Genomic DNA, 17,384 nt, shown 5'->3' on the forward strand with positions numbered 1-17,384 from the left:
ATTGCAGAAGGAATGTATGTTAGAAGGTAACTTAACATAAATATGTCTTACAGAAGACTAAGATAAGGAGGTCTTATTAGTTGATAAGATAGGATTTAGATCAAATCAAGAAGTAGATAGAGACCATAAACCTTTAGACTATCAAGATTGTATGCTATTTCTCTTAACCATGGAGATTAAGTCTTATGGTTTAGTTATCAATGTAAAAAGTAGCAAGTGAGACAATTTATTATAAAAGATGATGAACCAGAGCTGTAGTCTCACCCAAGAAGTCAAGCTTCTCTTACCCAGGGGAAATGCTGGAAATAAACATGTTCTGGCTCAGCATTTCTCATAGCCAAGTCTATTGTTCTTTGGTCAAATACATTCATCGAAGAGGAAATGTTTGTAGAATGTCATAGCACTCAGTGAAGAAACCTTACTGGTTATTGATCACCCTTGCTTCTCAAAATGCTTAATACAATTGTTAATTTGTTTTAGTATTTTCTATTAAGAATAGTGACAAAAACAGGAATAAGAATATAACACAGATGCATATTAATAAAAACAAAATGAAGCATAGTATTTTTGTAAGGTATAACATGATGTTTAATGTTAAGATCATTATTTTTTTTTTAATTTATCAAATTATAAAATTAGGATCCTCTGATCTTTGTGCCAAGCTCTAGAACAAATAATGTGATTTTTAAAAATAGCTCTCATAAAAGTTGAAATATGTGTTAAATTCTGCTTCATTATTTTGGGGAATCAGTTTTTAAATATATAAGATCTTAAAAATTTCTTACTAGCATCAGAATATTTAAAATTAAAACTGTAGGTAAACTTTAATACTGCATTTTTACCGGGATATTATTATCAGAACAGCATGTTTTAAATATAGAATCAGAGAGAGAAAAGCAAGGGATCTGCACTTTACCTTTTGACAATGGCAGAGATACAATGACTTTTTATTATGATATGTGTATTTCTCAAAGTCTTGTCAAATGTTCGCTCCATCATTAACATCGAACAGAAAGTAGGATGGCTCATTTATGTGATTATTGGTTTCCTTATGTGTTAGCAGAATAAAATTGTTCTATTTAGCATTATTTCATGCAAATAGAAAAAAACATGTTGCTCCTGAAAAAATATACAGATTAAATTTGTATTTCAGCATTTTTATTTATTAATCATATTATTTTATTAATCATATGTATCAGAAAATTTTTAAAAATATTAATATAGGTTAATATTTTATATTTCTCCTCATAGTAATTTGCTTTTAAATTTATTCATTCCAGACATCAGGCATTGTTCTAGGCACTGGGGATACTGTAAAAAAAAGAGAAAAGAAAAGAAAAAAAAAGAAAAGAAAAGAAAAAATGTTCTGATTTTGTGAAACTTTCATTCTAGTGGGAAAAACAGACAATAAATAAGTGAACAATAAAACCTGTTGAGTAGTTAGTGATACAAAATAAAATAATGTAGGTTAAAGTGAATATTGGTGATGCGTTTTGGATAGGGCAATTGAAGAAGTCCTCTCTGAGAAATTATCTGAATAATGTGAAAAGACTGGCTAAGGAAAACTCGGGAAGAAAGACCATCAGAAGAATGGAGATGAGCATTTTTGAAAGAGAAGGCAGTGAGAACAGAAGAATGGTGAAGTTAAGAATATTTTGGACAGATTATACTGGAAATGCCTATTAATTATCTGAGTAGATATATTAAAATATATTCAAGACAGATAACGAGTGGAAATACAGAAATCAATTGGAAAAAAAGAAACAATAATATGTTTATAAACAGGATAATATAATTATTAGCATTATGGCTTAATGAATAGATATAAGAACAGGCCTGCTATTACCTACTTTCAAACATTTTTCTATTTATGCTATTTGGTTCACCTTTTGTACTAAAATTTAGTGCTGTTGATGTTACATTATTTTTTTCTATAAAGATCTGTTATTTTAGTAAATATAGATAGATTAGACAGATAGATAGATAGATAGATAGATAGATAGATAGATAGATAGATAGATACATACATACATACAGATACAGATGGTTTGCTTGTAGAACTACCAGGAAATTAATCCCTGAATAATAAATAAAAATAATTCCTAAGTAGTAGGGATTATTAGATGGTAATGGGTTATAGGTAAAAATGTTTTCGTTTGATTCTTCCTAATTCATTTCATTAGTATATTTGATTATGTTCTCTTCTTTCTTAGCTCTCCAATCATTTTTCATTGTTTCAGCAATTAGCATTCTATGGAAATTTGATGTGAGAATTTTGCCCTCAGTTTTTTAAAACAAACACAATGAATGAAAATACAGAGGACTCTAATGAAAAGAATGAATATTTATTTAGAGTAAGTGTTGCCAATATCTGTTAATAGCTCTCAAATGTATTTTGGTATGTATTGCTTCATTATTAAAAATAGCTATGTCAGATACATCTGGAACTCAGGAACAGGGAAGAGATATTCCTGAGTATTCTTTCCGAACAATGCTAAGCTTACCTTCTTAATAAGAACTGTTTTGCAGCTCTGTAGAGGCAGAAGTTAATTTGAAAATTTTTGACTAGTAGAAACACAGGTTACAGTTTATGGCCCTATTGGACATAAACAAATTTTATATATAACCTAAAAAATCTATCCTAATATTTCCTATGAACACCTCATTTTTCAAGTGCTCTTTTGGCCATTTTTAACATCTTACTAGTTACATCACTAATCAAGTAGAATAAAAATTTTATACTTTTTCCTCTAAAAATCATATGAGAGTTATTGTTATGTCTGTTTTGATTTTATGTTAACCAAATATACCACAGGAAGATATTACGCCTGCCAAAATATTTTAACATGTAGTACCAAACATCATTATGTAATTGCAAAGCATAGAAGAAAATAGCCACCTCCACATTTTGAGTAGTTACTTTAAAGTACTCTTTAGTATATAAAATATTTAATATGTCAATATAACATTAAGTGATAGAAAAGCTAGACCATTTTAAGATGATACTTTCAACATTGTATAAAAAATGCAAACATGTATTAAATTTATATGCTTCATTTTAAAGGTAAAACTGTACATATTTAAAATTGTACAAATATTTTATTTTCAAAATTACTTAAAAACATGAATGAAAGCATACATAATAAAACATGTATGTGGTAAACTTTTGTAGTTAAAGTGTATAGAAATCATTTTGTGAAGAACATAACCTGAGGTCTGAGGAAGCACTGAGGTGTTCTGACAAAATTACATTGTTAGGAAGTATAACATATCTATATATTCATTCATAGAAAACATATTTAATGAGGGTCAAGTACAGCAAAGGCCTTTCTTAAACCCTGTCAAAAGTAATGGAATAGAAGGGCATAAATTCTTTCCACAATAAGTTTTTACTTATAGTATTCATTATTATTATAGTTGGTCTTTATTGAGTAACTGCAATATGCTATGTACTCTGCAAGGTACTTAACATGATTTATCATATTTAATTTTATGGATGAGAAAATGAAGACTCAGAGAGGTTAAGTAACTCAAACAAGCTATTACAGTTTGTAAGTGGCAGATCCATCTTATTCCATAACCTTGCTCCTTCCACTATGCTATCATGCCCTCTCTCCATCTAAAGAAGAGAGGTCTATGTGTATGTGTGTGTGTGTATGAAACTATATTCTATGGCAGAATATTCTAAATTTGAAAGTTGCACAAAGGTCTCTGGGAATTCATAGAAGAATGTATATGTTTAGGTAGAAGAATTAGCAGATATTACTTAACAATTGGGATTTGACCTAAACCTTGATGACATATAGTAGTTTAATTTTTTGAGCTAAGAACAAGAGAATTTAGGATGAAGAAAAATATTGTTAGTCAAAAGATCTGTTTTAGAAATGCTATGTAGCCCAGTTTAACTTTGAGTGTTGGTGTCTGTTGAAGAGGTATAGAAAATATATTGGTGACTAATCATGGCGAGTTCTTAATGTATATTAAGAAACCAGAGGCAGAAGGGCGGGGTAGGGGGTGGTGATTATTGGAGTATTACAGGAGAGGATGCACTTGAGTGGCATATAAATATAAAACAAGAGGCCTATATTTAAACCGAATCCAAAAGTAGAAAGAATTGTCAGCTGGAGGGACAAAGAATACATCTAAAGCTTTGAGTCTGGAGGACTGGTAAATGGTAATACAATTAGAAAACATGAGACTACTAGGAATTACTACCCTGTTTCCCTATGGATCTTTGCTCTACTTTACCACCTGTCACATCACATTATTTGTTTCTCAACTATCACTTGTGCAAGGACAAAGGCTCTGTCCTACTCATCCTTGTATCCCAGATGGCAAGCTCAGTGTCCCTATTGAGGTAGATCACTGCTTATGGAATGAATGAACAAGGATGATGAAGCCAACCTGAGGCCAAGGAATTAAACTGCTCATCCGACATTTACACGGATATCTCACTGGAATTCAAAATCTAATATTAATGGTTGGAAGAAAATACAACCGTAGGTGTATAGTTGGAAGTCAATTGCATAGGAATTATAGTAGAAATGCTGAAAGTGCTAGATGACCAGTAAGGAGAAGAAAGCAGAAAGAGAAAAGAGATAAAGATAGAATGTAAAACTCTTTGAGCATTTCTATCATTTATGGTTGAGGTAAAGGTTGGGGATGGAGGGAGAGACACTGCCTTAATTTCGGCTGCTATATGTAAAAAATATTATATAGACTAGGGGATTTAAACAAACATTTTTATTTATTGCAGTCTAGTACCAGCAGAGTTGATGTCTGGTGAAGGTCTGCTTCCTGATTTGCAGATGGCTGTGTTGTATCTTCACAAGGTGGAGAGCAGAGAGAGGGAACTGTCGTGTCTCTTATAAGTGCACTAATCTCATTCATGAAAGCTCTACCCTCATAACCTACTTATTTCCCAAAAGCTCCTGTCCTAATGCTATCACTTTCAGAAGTAGAATTTCAACATATGAATTTTGGAGGGACATAAATCTTCACTCCGCAATGAACACCACAGAAGATTTTAAAGAAACTATTAAGCAGGTGGGGAGAGTATAGAAGAAAGTAGTCTCCCAGAAACCACAGTAGGAGAGTTTCAAATACTATAGCTATTATGATTACAGACTTTAAAAAAATATTTGGGTTTGAACACTAGAAGTTCATTACTGACTACTGAGTCTTCAAAAAATCAAAATGCAAAGAGTTAATGAGTAAGTTGAGCTGATAAAGAAGCATATTTTATCTTACTTTCAGTGGTAAAAATCAGACACATTAGAATGGTGGTACCATGTGTATGGTTGGTATGAAAATGAGAAATTACAGAGTTCAATGATAGGCTGATTTTCACTTTATTCATTTGGTGAGGGAAACTTTTACTTCATTGATTTTTCAGTGCTAAACAAGTCGAGTTTGCCTGTTCATTAGAGCTTGCTTCATTTCTTTTCAATTCACTTTTTCATCAATTTGGCACTTCTGTATATTAGGGCTCTGCTTCATAGTAAGTGCAATTCCCACCTATTGATGGATGTGACATACCCACTCTGAGATATGAAAGAGTATAAAATGCAATATCATGGGAACACAGATGCAAATTTACTTGCATAGACTGAATGGTTGTTTAGTTTCACTGTATTTATCAAAGCCCTTGTAGAATCATTCTTATATCAAGATATGAAATAACAATAAATATTAAGGACATAAAGATCTATACTTCAAATATTTATTTGTACACAATAAAAGAATAAGTACAGGTCCCTTAGCTGACTCTTAACAAATTTTATTGGGCATGTATATTATATCATAACCATAAAGGAGCTCAAGAAAAATTAAATGAGCTAATTCTGCACTATTTACGAAGGGAAATTTCCCAATGAATTCATTGGGAATTTTGACTGAGAAAAAACTGAAATAATCAGGTGTTTTTTCTTCCAGAATGTCCCCATGGTAGTATAAAAAGTAGTTTTTTAATACTTAAGTACTAATGTATTTCTGTATGAAAAGTCACCTCTTTTCAAAGAGTGTAGATGGTGCCTTAATCATAGCACAACTGCTATGTAGCTTACAATGTGAATTATGGCTTCAACCTACTGCTATTAACTCTACTTGAGGGATCAGTGTTATGATAAACTAGCTTTTTTATTATTATTATTATCCTAAGAATTGCAGTCAGTACATAATTTTGGCAGAAATATGCCATCAGAGACAAACTGGTATATCAAATATACTCCTGGGTACGAATAAATTTCTTACCCTAATCTAAGAGAAACATTGTGTGTCCTAACTTAAAGATGCAATCTGGGACATGTTAAGAAAGCTTTATGCCAACGCCCAGGCCTTTCCTCAATTCACTGGCACTCAAGGATTTGGGACATACTGAACACTGGCATTAGGGCATAGTGGAAGAATGTTAACAACCAATAAAAGAAAATGAGTCAAGATTATCTTTTTGCTAAATTTGAAGAGATTGTTTATTTTCTCAGATCTTTTAGAGTTATAATTGTTAGAAACTTTTTGAACAAACTCACTTTCATGCTATTCAAGGATTAAATTCTCTTCCTTTTTAATCAGTAACAGATATGTGCTCAAAATAAACCATGGTGTGTTATTATCAGTAACTAACCTGAATGTATTTTTTTAATTTACCATCTATACCTATGTAGAAACCACTAAAGATAAAAATGCAGATGGAAAATCCCCAGTCTTTCACTACCCTTAAAATAAGGATTTAAAATATACATCTTTTTGACCTAGAAGCAGGAAATCAAACCTTATATTTAAAGTACAGTATATTGTCATATTTCATTGTTTATTATACTGCAAAGTAAAACATGGAATTTACTCAACATATTAGTGCACCTACACACAAAATCTGAACTTGAGAGTGGCAAAGTTCAGAAACTAGTCATGCTGGGCAAATGATTTGATGTTATTAATTGATTATTCAAAAAATAATAGAAGTTGTGATCCTCTCAATAGTCTTTTCTAATTTCATGGGTATTATTTTTCTTTTATAGTCCTGCTTTGATCAATCTGAAAAGCCATTACTGAAACATGCTATTTACCAGAAAAGAAGATCAATAACACCCTTTGAATGAAATTCAAATCATATTTTGTGTTGTATGATTTAAGTCTTTAGGGTGTGGAAATGACTTTTTCCAAAACAAATTTTGAGACAGAAAATCTTCTCTCTTTTGAAACTGAGGGAAGATACATGAATAATTGTCCATGTATTATATGCAAAGGAGTTACATATATGACTGATATGCTATGCAGGTATATTGTAACAATATATTCATCCAAGCAATCTCCCAATCTTGTATAAGCATAGATACTCTTCCTTGTGGTTGGCAGTCACTTATGTGAGGGTGCATTTTCATTTTCTCCCAACCTATTTTACTCATCAATCATTTATTAAAAACTACAATGAATTAGTTAGTAGCTTTAGTGTTGGAGATTCTAACAAGAATGAATCCTGGTCCTGCCTTCTAGGGCTCATGGCCTAGGTATCACACACTTATAAACAAGTAATTAGAGCACTGTGCTACATTAATAGGAAGAGAGATGTAAGCCTGAATCTCCAGGGCCTGGAAATGCCAGAGACTTTTCAGGGGTGGTGGTGGTATGTGGTTCCTGAAAACTGGGTGGGAATTTTCTAGGTGGGAATGGGTATAAGGGCAGAGAAATGGAACAATAGGCAATGGGAACAACTCATAAAAATGCACAAAAAGTTGGAAAACTTAGTCTCATTAAGAAAACTGTTAAACAGCTGTTGGGGTGGGAGTTTGTATGAGATGTGGCATAATTGAGATGGAAGCAGAATCATGAAGTTTCTTCCATGTCATGCTTTGTTTTTTGTTTGCTTGTTTTAAGAACTCTGTTCTTAACACTGGAGACTCTCTGAGAGATTTTTAAGCAAGTAATGTGGCATGATCAGAGTTGTGTTTTAGAAAGAGCGTCAAGGAAGCATGATTCCAGCAATGAATGGATCAGTAATGCTAACAACTGGCCAGGAATTGGGAAAGAGAATTCGATCAAGTTCTGACATGAAACTTTTTTTTTTTGGTACTTTGGAACTAGATGACTAAGTTGCCGAACAGGGAATTCTGGAGAGAATATTGTGAGAAAGGTTGGAGTTTTCCATACTATTTATATTTTATTTATTATTCTGCAATTTAATGCATTAATCACACTTAATGCATTAATCACATTCATGATTACTTTCTGATAATCCCCTATTTTAGTTTATTTATATTTAGTTTATATTTATATATATTTGTGTTTGTATTTAGTTCGTTTTCTTTCACCAAAAAATAACAAACAGCAATAACAAAACTCTACTTGTTGATTAACATTGGTCCTTGAGTTCAAAATAATTCATGTAAGTCAAGGTCTTTATTTTATTTCTAGAATTTAATAGAAATTAAGAAAGGAAAGCAAAATAAATATTATTTTTTTATTTTTATCATAATATGCATTTTATTGAAATAGTTCATATATATAATAATTTTTCTTTTAAATTTTAAACACTCTTCTTCATGAATATTTATAGAGATTTGTTCAAGCAAATAATTTTAGAAAAAGAAATCACTAGTCAAAAATACTACTTTTCATGATTACTGAAATTTCTATCATAGTACTGTCTGGTTTTATATTTTCTTTTTTAAAAACGATATATTCACTGAAAATAAAGTTCCAGCTTCCCCTGACAGATAAAACCAATGTGCATTTTTTTGCCAATTCATTTCTCCTTTTTGCATTGCCCTCTGATATTGCCCTCTTTTTGCATAGTTCTTGGATTTATTAGAATATTTTGTTTATATGTGCCTTGAGGGGAAGACAATTGAATGAATGACAAAGATACATACAGTTCATTGCCAGCAGCTAAAACGTACATCAAGCCTGAGTGAAGTCTAAGAATTCTGCATCCTAAGCTCTGAAAATCTTTTGGCCAAACATAAGCAGTTTTGGGTAGAAGCAGGTGGAAGTCCTTCTGGAGTGGGTAAATACACAAAACTTTTCACTTACAGACCACTATATTTGTTGAGAAGAAAAAAATTACATTGCAAGGAATATATTGTCTGTGAGCAATGCAAATGAATATTTTAATAAATAATAAACAGTCTTAATGAGATGATTGATTTATACATTAACTATGAGTATCCATAGCAATTAATCTCAGGCAAAAAAGACATAGAAAAATAGGATAGGCATGCTTCCACAGTTTGTTTTGTAGGCAAAGTACCTTGCATATTGAAAGGCATTCAAGTTTTGTACAAAATTTCAATCAATATTTTAAATTTTTATAGGATCTATATTATATATAGAAAGACAAAATGCAATTTGGGTAGAATATTTGTAGCACACAGTTTGGTAGAAAATGTCCCAGTATCCTTGTAAACAAGTTTGTTATAATTTCTTAAAATTGTATTTAGAATTAGAAAACATTGTTGAATCCAGTAAAACTAAACCATGAGATCTCAATTTCCTGATTTAAATACAGTAAAATGTTTTCCATCACAGCCTTAAATATTTCATTTTATTTAACAGTGACTTTTTAAAAATGTATTTTGGAGTAATTTCAGGAATTATAAATTATAGACCATATAATAGAGTTCAGGACTTTAGGGTAATAAAGACCTGGATTTAAATCCTGATTCAACCACTTAAATCCTGATTCAGTCACTCCTTTACTGGGCCATCTTTGTTAATTAACTTAATTCCTCTAAACTTCATGTTCTTCATCTGTGAAAAGGGACAATAATATTTAATCCACAGAATTATTAGAAAGGTTGAATGAGGAAATGTCTATATGATTAACTGCAATAGTAAAACTCAATAAATGACTGCTGTTATCATCATCATCAAAGATTTACTGAAAAGACCAGGCTCTAAAATTTCTTAATCTTTTCTGGGAAATAGTTTAAATTAGTTACCTAATGTTGAATCAAAGTAAAAAGAACTATCAAACTTAAACGGTATAGGAATAACATCAAGATATGTCCTGTAAATTACCGTGGTACTTAGCTGAGCAAGTGCTATAACAGTACAGTCAGTTAAAAAAAAAAAATCATCTTCTGATTTTTGAAAAATTCCAGTGACTATTATAATAGTCAATCCAACCATGCCTATATATAAAAAATCATTTTCAGGGCAATGTATTTTAATTGCTGTTGGAACAGTCTCTTGAAAACATAACTATGCATGAATCGAGTTGTCTTATTTGTCTTTAAATATTTTTTCCCTACATGTGTAGCAAAATATATGTGGAGAGAACATCCAAAACAGACAAAAAAATAACTGTGCTAGTATTTAGACCATTAACACTGAAAGGAAATTCTTTCCCTTCCCCTCTGAACGTTCCCTGTGTTCAAAAACAAACAAACAAACAAATAAATAACAAAATGCAACAGTTTCCTAGAAAAGCTGCTTTCAATGGGTATAGACAAATAATTTGAGAAACAACCAATTTTCACATTTAGACATTAAAGCTATTTGCAATTGCATACCATACAATTTTTTCTCTTCTTCAAATTGAACTTTCAGTTCTGCATAATTTTAAAGAAAAGCAGAGAAAACAAAGTAGATGTGTGTATATGTGTATGTAACTTCTCGGATTAAATTCCCAATTAAGGAAGTAAACAAAAAAGTAAGAAAAATCTCTTTTTCCCCCCATAGCCAAGTTGAATAGAAATACATCTTAAATTTGAGGGAAGGGGTTGTGATTGATAGCTGAAGCAATCTTTCTTAAGCTGAGAAATGATAGTCGTGACTCCAGATTCATCCTAGTCCTCACTTCTCTCCTCCACATACCATCATAACAATTAACAGCAGGGCAATTAAAATCAATGCAGAATTACCTGAAGGACCCTGCTAAAAATCCCTGAGCTCCATCTTGCTGCAGGTAGGGGGAAACGGCCTTACTTTGGAAGAAACTGCCTCCGGTCCAGTGAACAGAGAAGAGCTTAGTGGGGAAGAAAAAAGCTCTGGAGCCAGACTGCCTACATTTGCATTTTTGTTCTGCCATTAGCTAGGTGGATGAGCATGGTCCTCTCAGGAAAATTTTCTGCCCCAATTTTCTCATTTGTAAAATTAGGTAAGAGTAGTACTTTTTATCATGGAATTGCTATAGGATTAAATGAAGTAATCACATGTATATGCTTTGAATACTTACTACCTGGCACATAGTACTCAATAAATGTTAGTTCTGATGGTTGGGTATACAAGGAGATCTGCTCTTATGGGAGCCAACTAAAGTCTTAAGCTAGATACTTATTTAGATAATTCTTGACCTGGGAAGGTCAGAAATTCCAGACAGTGCTCTAGACCTGAATGTCATATGCATGCATTGACTCATCCATGACTGGGCGTAGAGAAAAATGGATAGCTAACTAGTGTGTTAAAAGTACTGGGATTATAATAATCTGTTACCTCAAATAGGTACAAGATGAAGGAAATGATGCCTGTATATCCTAAAGAGTTAATGTAGGGTTAGAGTTCACTTTTACTTCTTCAAACTTGGCAGATCAGCATACAGAAATGGGGGAAATACTCAGTCAAAAGGTTTTCTACAATATTTGTTAGATCTGCTTCTTGTCCCATGCCCATTTATATTTCTTTTGAGTTTTTAAAATTTGATTTTTATTTTCACTAGTGTATTACACAGGAAACATCCTTTTACTCTTCCAATTATCCCTTTTATTTTATTTTTGAAAATGTATTATGTTATCCTCTCTTCTGAGATACTGAGGTTGAGAACTAATGTCATTAAATATCATTTAAAAAAGAACCCTTTTCTGTCTTCAGGCACATTATCACAAAAGAAAAGAAGGAAATGATAAAGCAGAGTTTTTCTAGGGCGCAATGAGATGGCATTAAAATGGCACACACTTCAAACTGGGAATGCAAAATGACTGAAAAGAACTGAGATATAAGACATAAAAGATGTTTCTAATCCATTTGTGTCCCACTAATGTTGCTGATTGATATTTCCCCATGTATATGTAATCCTTTTTTTTGAAAACTCAGTCCTCCAGTAGAGAAAACAAGGGCCAGCTGTTACAGTAATCTTGGCAGATGCGGACAATCTCACTTCTAAAAGAGTATTTCCAACCAGCCCTCTAGCCTGAAGGAAGATAACATTTCACTGGTTGCCTGCCCTTTATTTGGGAACCAGTTTATGCAAATCCTGTAGAGTGACCCCATGTGGCAGTTTGAAATGCAAAACATTTAGAAAGAGAGAAAGAGACACTACAATTTGTACTTTGATATAGCATAGAATTTCATCAGGAAAGAAGTTGGAGGAGAATTAAAAATGAATTCTGGACTTTTATGATGAGGTTTCTATATCTTTCTTTTTAAAATTTACACTATTCTCTTTACATAGCTCATTAACATTAGTCCCCAGCCCCCTCAAGAATTTAATAATAATAATAATAATAATAATAACAACAACAATAATAATTCTGCCTATCTAATATTTTATTTTGTCATATTGTAAAACATTCTTTTAAATAGATTGAAACTTTACAACCAGTGACATCAGATATCATTGTAGGAGGCCTCAGCCTCTGTTTCCCCACAAACAACAATAATTATACAGCAATCCATGAACAAAAATCATACTGGGAGAGCTCAGGAATCTGTAGAGGAGCAAAACAAACAAACAAACAAACAAACAAACAAACAAACAAAAACACTGAGATTAACTACACATAAAGAGTAAGAGAAACAATTTTATTTTGCCTGCCTCATCCCATCCCCCAGGCTGGAAGTGCTCAGTGCCAAGAGGGAAGTCCTCAACATGAGAGAGTCCCCCTCACAAAGAGAAGGAGAGCAGGGTAAATGGCGAGATTGTCCAGCCTTTCAGAGCACTGCATGAAGTTCACTGCATGAACTTCAGTTTCACAACATCTATAGATGACATAGTTGAGACATTTGGAGACACTAGGAATAAGAAACAAGGCAAGGCTACCAATGTCAGCTCTGCAGAAGAAGCTTTTGCCAATGAGGGCCTCAACTGCCTTTGTAGACACTGGATTCCCTGCAGCTTTCATCACTGAGGACCCCAGCATGGACGCCAGCAGACTACTCCATGGAGGGCCACAGTGGCATTTACCATAGAGGAAAGCAATAACCAGCACATCTGCCTCAGACCTCCCCACTTCAGATCTGAAGACCCCCTGCAAATTACAAAGAAATACAGTGAGACAGGAAGAGAAGATCTACAAAATACCCAGAAAACAATTAACAAATTGCAATAATAAATCCTTATCTATCAATAATTAAATGTAAATGGATTAAATTTAAATTCTATCAAAAGATATAGAATTGCCAGATAGATTAAAAAAGAAAACAACTTTATGCTGCCTACAAGACACCGACTTCAGCTTTAAAGACACACATTTGCCTAAAGTAAAGGGATTAAAAAACATATTCTTCGTAAATGGAAACTAAAAGAGAGCAGAGGCAGCTATACTTATATCAGACAAAATAGAATTTAAGTCAAAAACTTTAATAAGAGACATATTAGTGATTGTATAATGATAAAAAGATCAATTAATCAAGACAAAATGATAGTAGTACATATATGTGCACCCAGCATCAGAGTACCTAAATATATAAAACAAATCAAATTTTAATGCATCTAAATGGAGAAATACAATACAATAATAGTAGGGACTTCAATATCCCATTTTCAACAGTGGATAGATCGTCTAGACAGAAAATCAATAAGGAAACATGGGACCTGAACTATACTTTAGACAAAATGGGCCTAATACCCAGCAGCAGCAAAAATTCTTCTCAAGCACTTATGAAACATTCTCCTGGATCATGTTAGGCCACAAAACAAGACAACAAAAATTAATTCAAAAAGTATTAAAGACATGAACGTAAGGCCTGAAACCATATAGCTCAGAAGAAAATGAGAAGTAAGCTCTTTGGCATTGGTCTTGACAATTATTTTTGGATTTGACATCAAAAGCAAAGCCAACAAAAACAAAAATTAAAAAAAAAACAAAAAACAAGTGGGACTACATTAATCTAAAAAGATCATGCACGACAAAATAAACAATCAATAAAATAAAAAAAATCAACCTAAAGATCCAGAGAAAATGTTTGTGAACTGTATATCTAATGGGTTAATTTACAAAATGTATAAGGAACTCTTATACTTCTATAGCAAAAAATAAATAACTCAATTTACAAACAGGCAAAGGACCTGAATAAACTTTTTTCCAAAGAATACATATAGATAGCCAACAGGTTTATGAAAATGTGCTCGACATCACTAAACATTAGGAAAATACAAATTAAAGCCACAGTGGGATACTACCTCACATTTATTACAGTTCCTGTTATTAAAAGGACAAGAGATAACAAGTCTTAGCAAGGATATGGAGAAAAAGAAACCCTTGTACATTGTTGGTGGGAATCTAAATTGGTATAACCATTAGGAAAACATTATATACATACATACACATTCTAAATGTGTGATAATTTTCATTATTTAATTACTATTACATAAAATAATCATTTTAATGTGTTTTCTTCACTTATACTTCACTTTACTTACTTCACAAGTAAAATCACTAAGCAGGAGTTTACTCAATATTGTGGTTTAGAAAGTTATTGAATTTTAAATAGTTTTCTTAGACTTGTATTGTTTAATTTATATGCACAATGAATCGTTGTATAACAATAAGAAAAAAAGAACAATTTAAAAGAAAATATAAAAATGATAATTTAGCATGTGGTTAAATTCAATGTTTCTAAAATCAACACTCTTGGGAATTGTGTTAAAAATCACACTTTCTGATTGGTTAGGATGTACCACTGAGTTGGATTTACAGTTACCATCCCTGAGGGGTAGAAAACAAAACAAAATCACATTCTGCAAACACAAAAGAAGGGTAGAAATGGTTGTTAATAAACAATCATAAGGTCAACTAAAAAAATTTTTTTTCTACCCTTATGAGATTGGTAGAAAAACTATTAAGCAATATGCCTTATTTATTATATAAGAAAAATTAAGTTTATATTATATACAAAGATTTTAAATGGCATTTAAGTATTTTTTTAAAATTAAATGCTTAATATAATTTTATAATATACTAATCTGATATACTTTTTTATTATTAGTTATTTATCTTCTACCTTACAAAATTGATAAGTACTTTTAAATTCTAACAGGATCACAAGAGTATATATTACTGTAAAGTGGATTCACAAGTCTTAAAAAAATGGAAACTATTGAGTTTGGAAAGAGTCCATGGGATCTACATTCTAATTAGGGTTCAGTCACTTTAAAAATTATGGCAATTATTATATTCCTTAAATTTGAATCAATTCTCTGAACTGTAAAATGATTACACTATATAGTATCTCGGTAAATGACATATTGTATGTAGAAATACATAGAATAATAACAGACCCTTGGTGGAAGTTACTTGCCTACCTCCCCTGCCCTGTAGATTTAGCTTGGCCACTTCTGCTGGAAGCAATTCTCAGTGCAAGCAAGACTTCATGGATCACCACATCCATGTTGAGCAAGTCTAATTCTCGTTCCTCTGTTGATATGACTGCCTCAGTTAAGCAGTAACTGGAACAGCGTCTGTTCCCCCAAAACTTTCTGTAAATAAGTTTTTGCCCTATTATCTGCTTCTTTAGTAAAGGATCCCTATTATGTCCTCCTGTGAGGGATTTTTATAAAAAGATTCCCTACTGATGCCTCAGTACAGGGATTATTATCTCTACATTTTCATTTTAGTATCTACAGTTAAGCCCACTGTAAACCAACTCTCTGTTTTCTGGGATGACAAATAATCACCTATACTCTTAACATCTCAACTAGCCTACCCACTTCTTTTCTACAGATATTAGATTTATAATCAGATCGATTTGGAGCTAATAGTGTTTCTATCAAATCTGTACTATTTTCCTTTGGAAATTTGTTTTTAGTTCTAGTATCAACTTCATGTCTGTGTGTGTGTGTATATGCACACACAGACTTTATGTGGCTTTCTATATCTATGGCTTTATATATATATGTCTGGCTTTATATATATATGGCTTTATTTTTCCATGTTTAAATTTGAGTCTTTTTTTTATGTTTAAATTTGAGTCTTAGTCCCTCTCAGGTCAGATATTCTCTGACCAGGTTTATCCTTGATGAAGAAATAATAGTATGATGAATATATCCATTCATTAATTTATTCCTCATTTTTTTTTTCTGAACATACTATGTGCATCATACTGTATGTAGTAAGGACTTCAGGAGATAATGGACAGACATGACATACATTTGAACGTTAAGGTAAAATACATAGCTAAAATGTAAAAGCTGCCACAAATCGGTCAAAAAAAATAAAATAAACTAGTGTTTACAGTAGGAAGTATAACGTAGTAACTCTAAAAGTCAAGAAAGACATTTTGATACAAGAAGGCATAAAACTGGATTTTGAAAAGTGATTACATCTCAGGAAGCCATGAAGATACAATTAAAACGTACAGAAAAAGGAAGTAGTATTTTCAGAGATTTGGAAAATAAAATAATCATAGCTTCTCCATCCTTGTGGATGTCATTTTAGAAGCATGGATGGTAGAAGATTAGGGACAGCATACAAAGGAAAACAAGCTTTATAGTTTGTATGATGTCATTGCAAGTTTTTCAGATGAATGAAGCTGAAAGTATTTATCACTGCCACTGGTATAATGCATAGTTTAAGCCATCTATACTCAGCTGTAAACTCCTTCAAGATTAAGACATATTTCATTTATCTTTATTTCCTTGTGCTATTAAATGAATGTTAGCTTAATGAATAGAAAAAAAAAAACAACAACAACAACAGTAGTGCTTACTTGGATATATTTACAGACAGGGTAGACTAGGAGATGGGATATAAATCAAGAAGGCATCACAGCTCACTACAGAGGACTATATCAGAGGAAGAGCCTGAAAAATCACTTGGTCTTTAAGGATTTGGGTAGACCTTGTTCAAAACTGAACCTTGTAGGAGACTAGGATGTCTCCCAGGTAATGTAAGACTTCAAAGTGAAAGAGATGAAGTATGAATAAGAAATTTGATATCATTACAAGATTCAGAGGATCATCTAGCATTTACTTATCAATATTTTTAACATTAACACAAATTATGTAAATGATTTGTTAGTAGTCCAGAATTTATCCATTCCTTTTTTTTTCAATAAATATTAAGTAATGTGATGGAAAAATTTAATTTACTTAAGAAACCAAGGTAAACGGCTCATAAGTATGGGGTCTTCCTTTACAACTATGTTGAACACCAACTCAACAAGGATAAACATCACATACAACTATTTTGAGTACATGGCTATGAAAAATTTTCTGAACAAACTTTACCTTG

This window comes from Pteropus medius, unplaced genomic scaffold (genome assembly GCF_902729225.1).
Source record: "Pteropus medius unplaced genomic scaffold, Ma_sr-lr_union100, whole genome shotgun sequence".
Taxonomy (NCBI): domain Eukaryota; kingdom Metazoa; phylum Chordata; class Mammalia; order Chiroptera; family Pteropodidae; genus Pteropus; species Pteropus medius.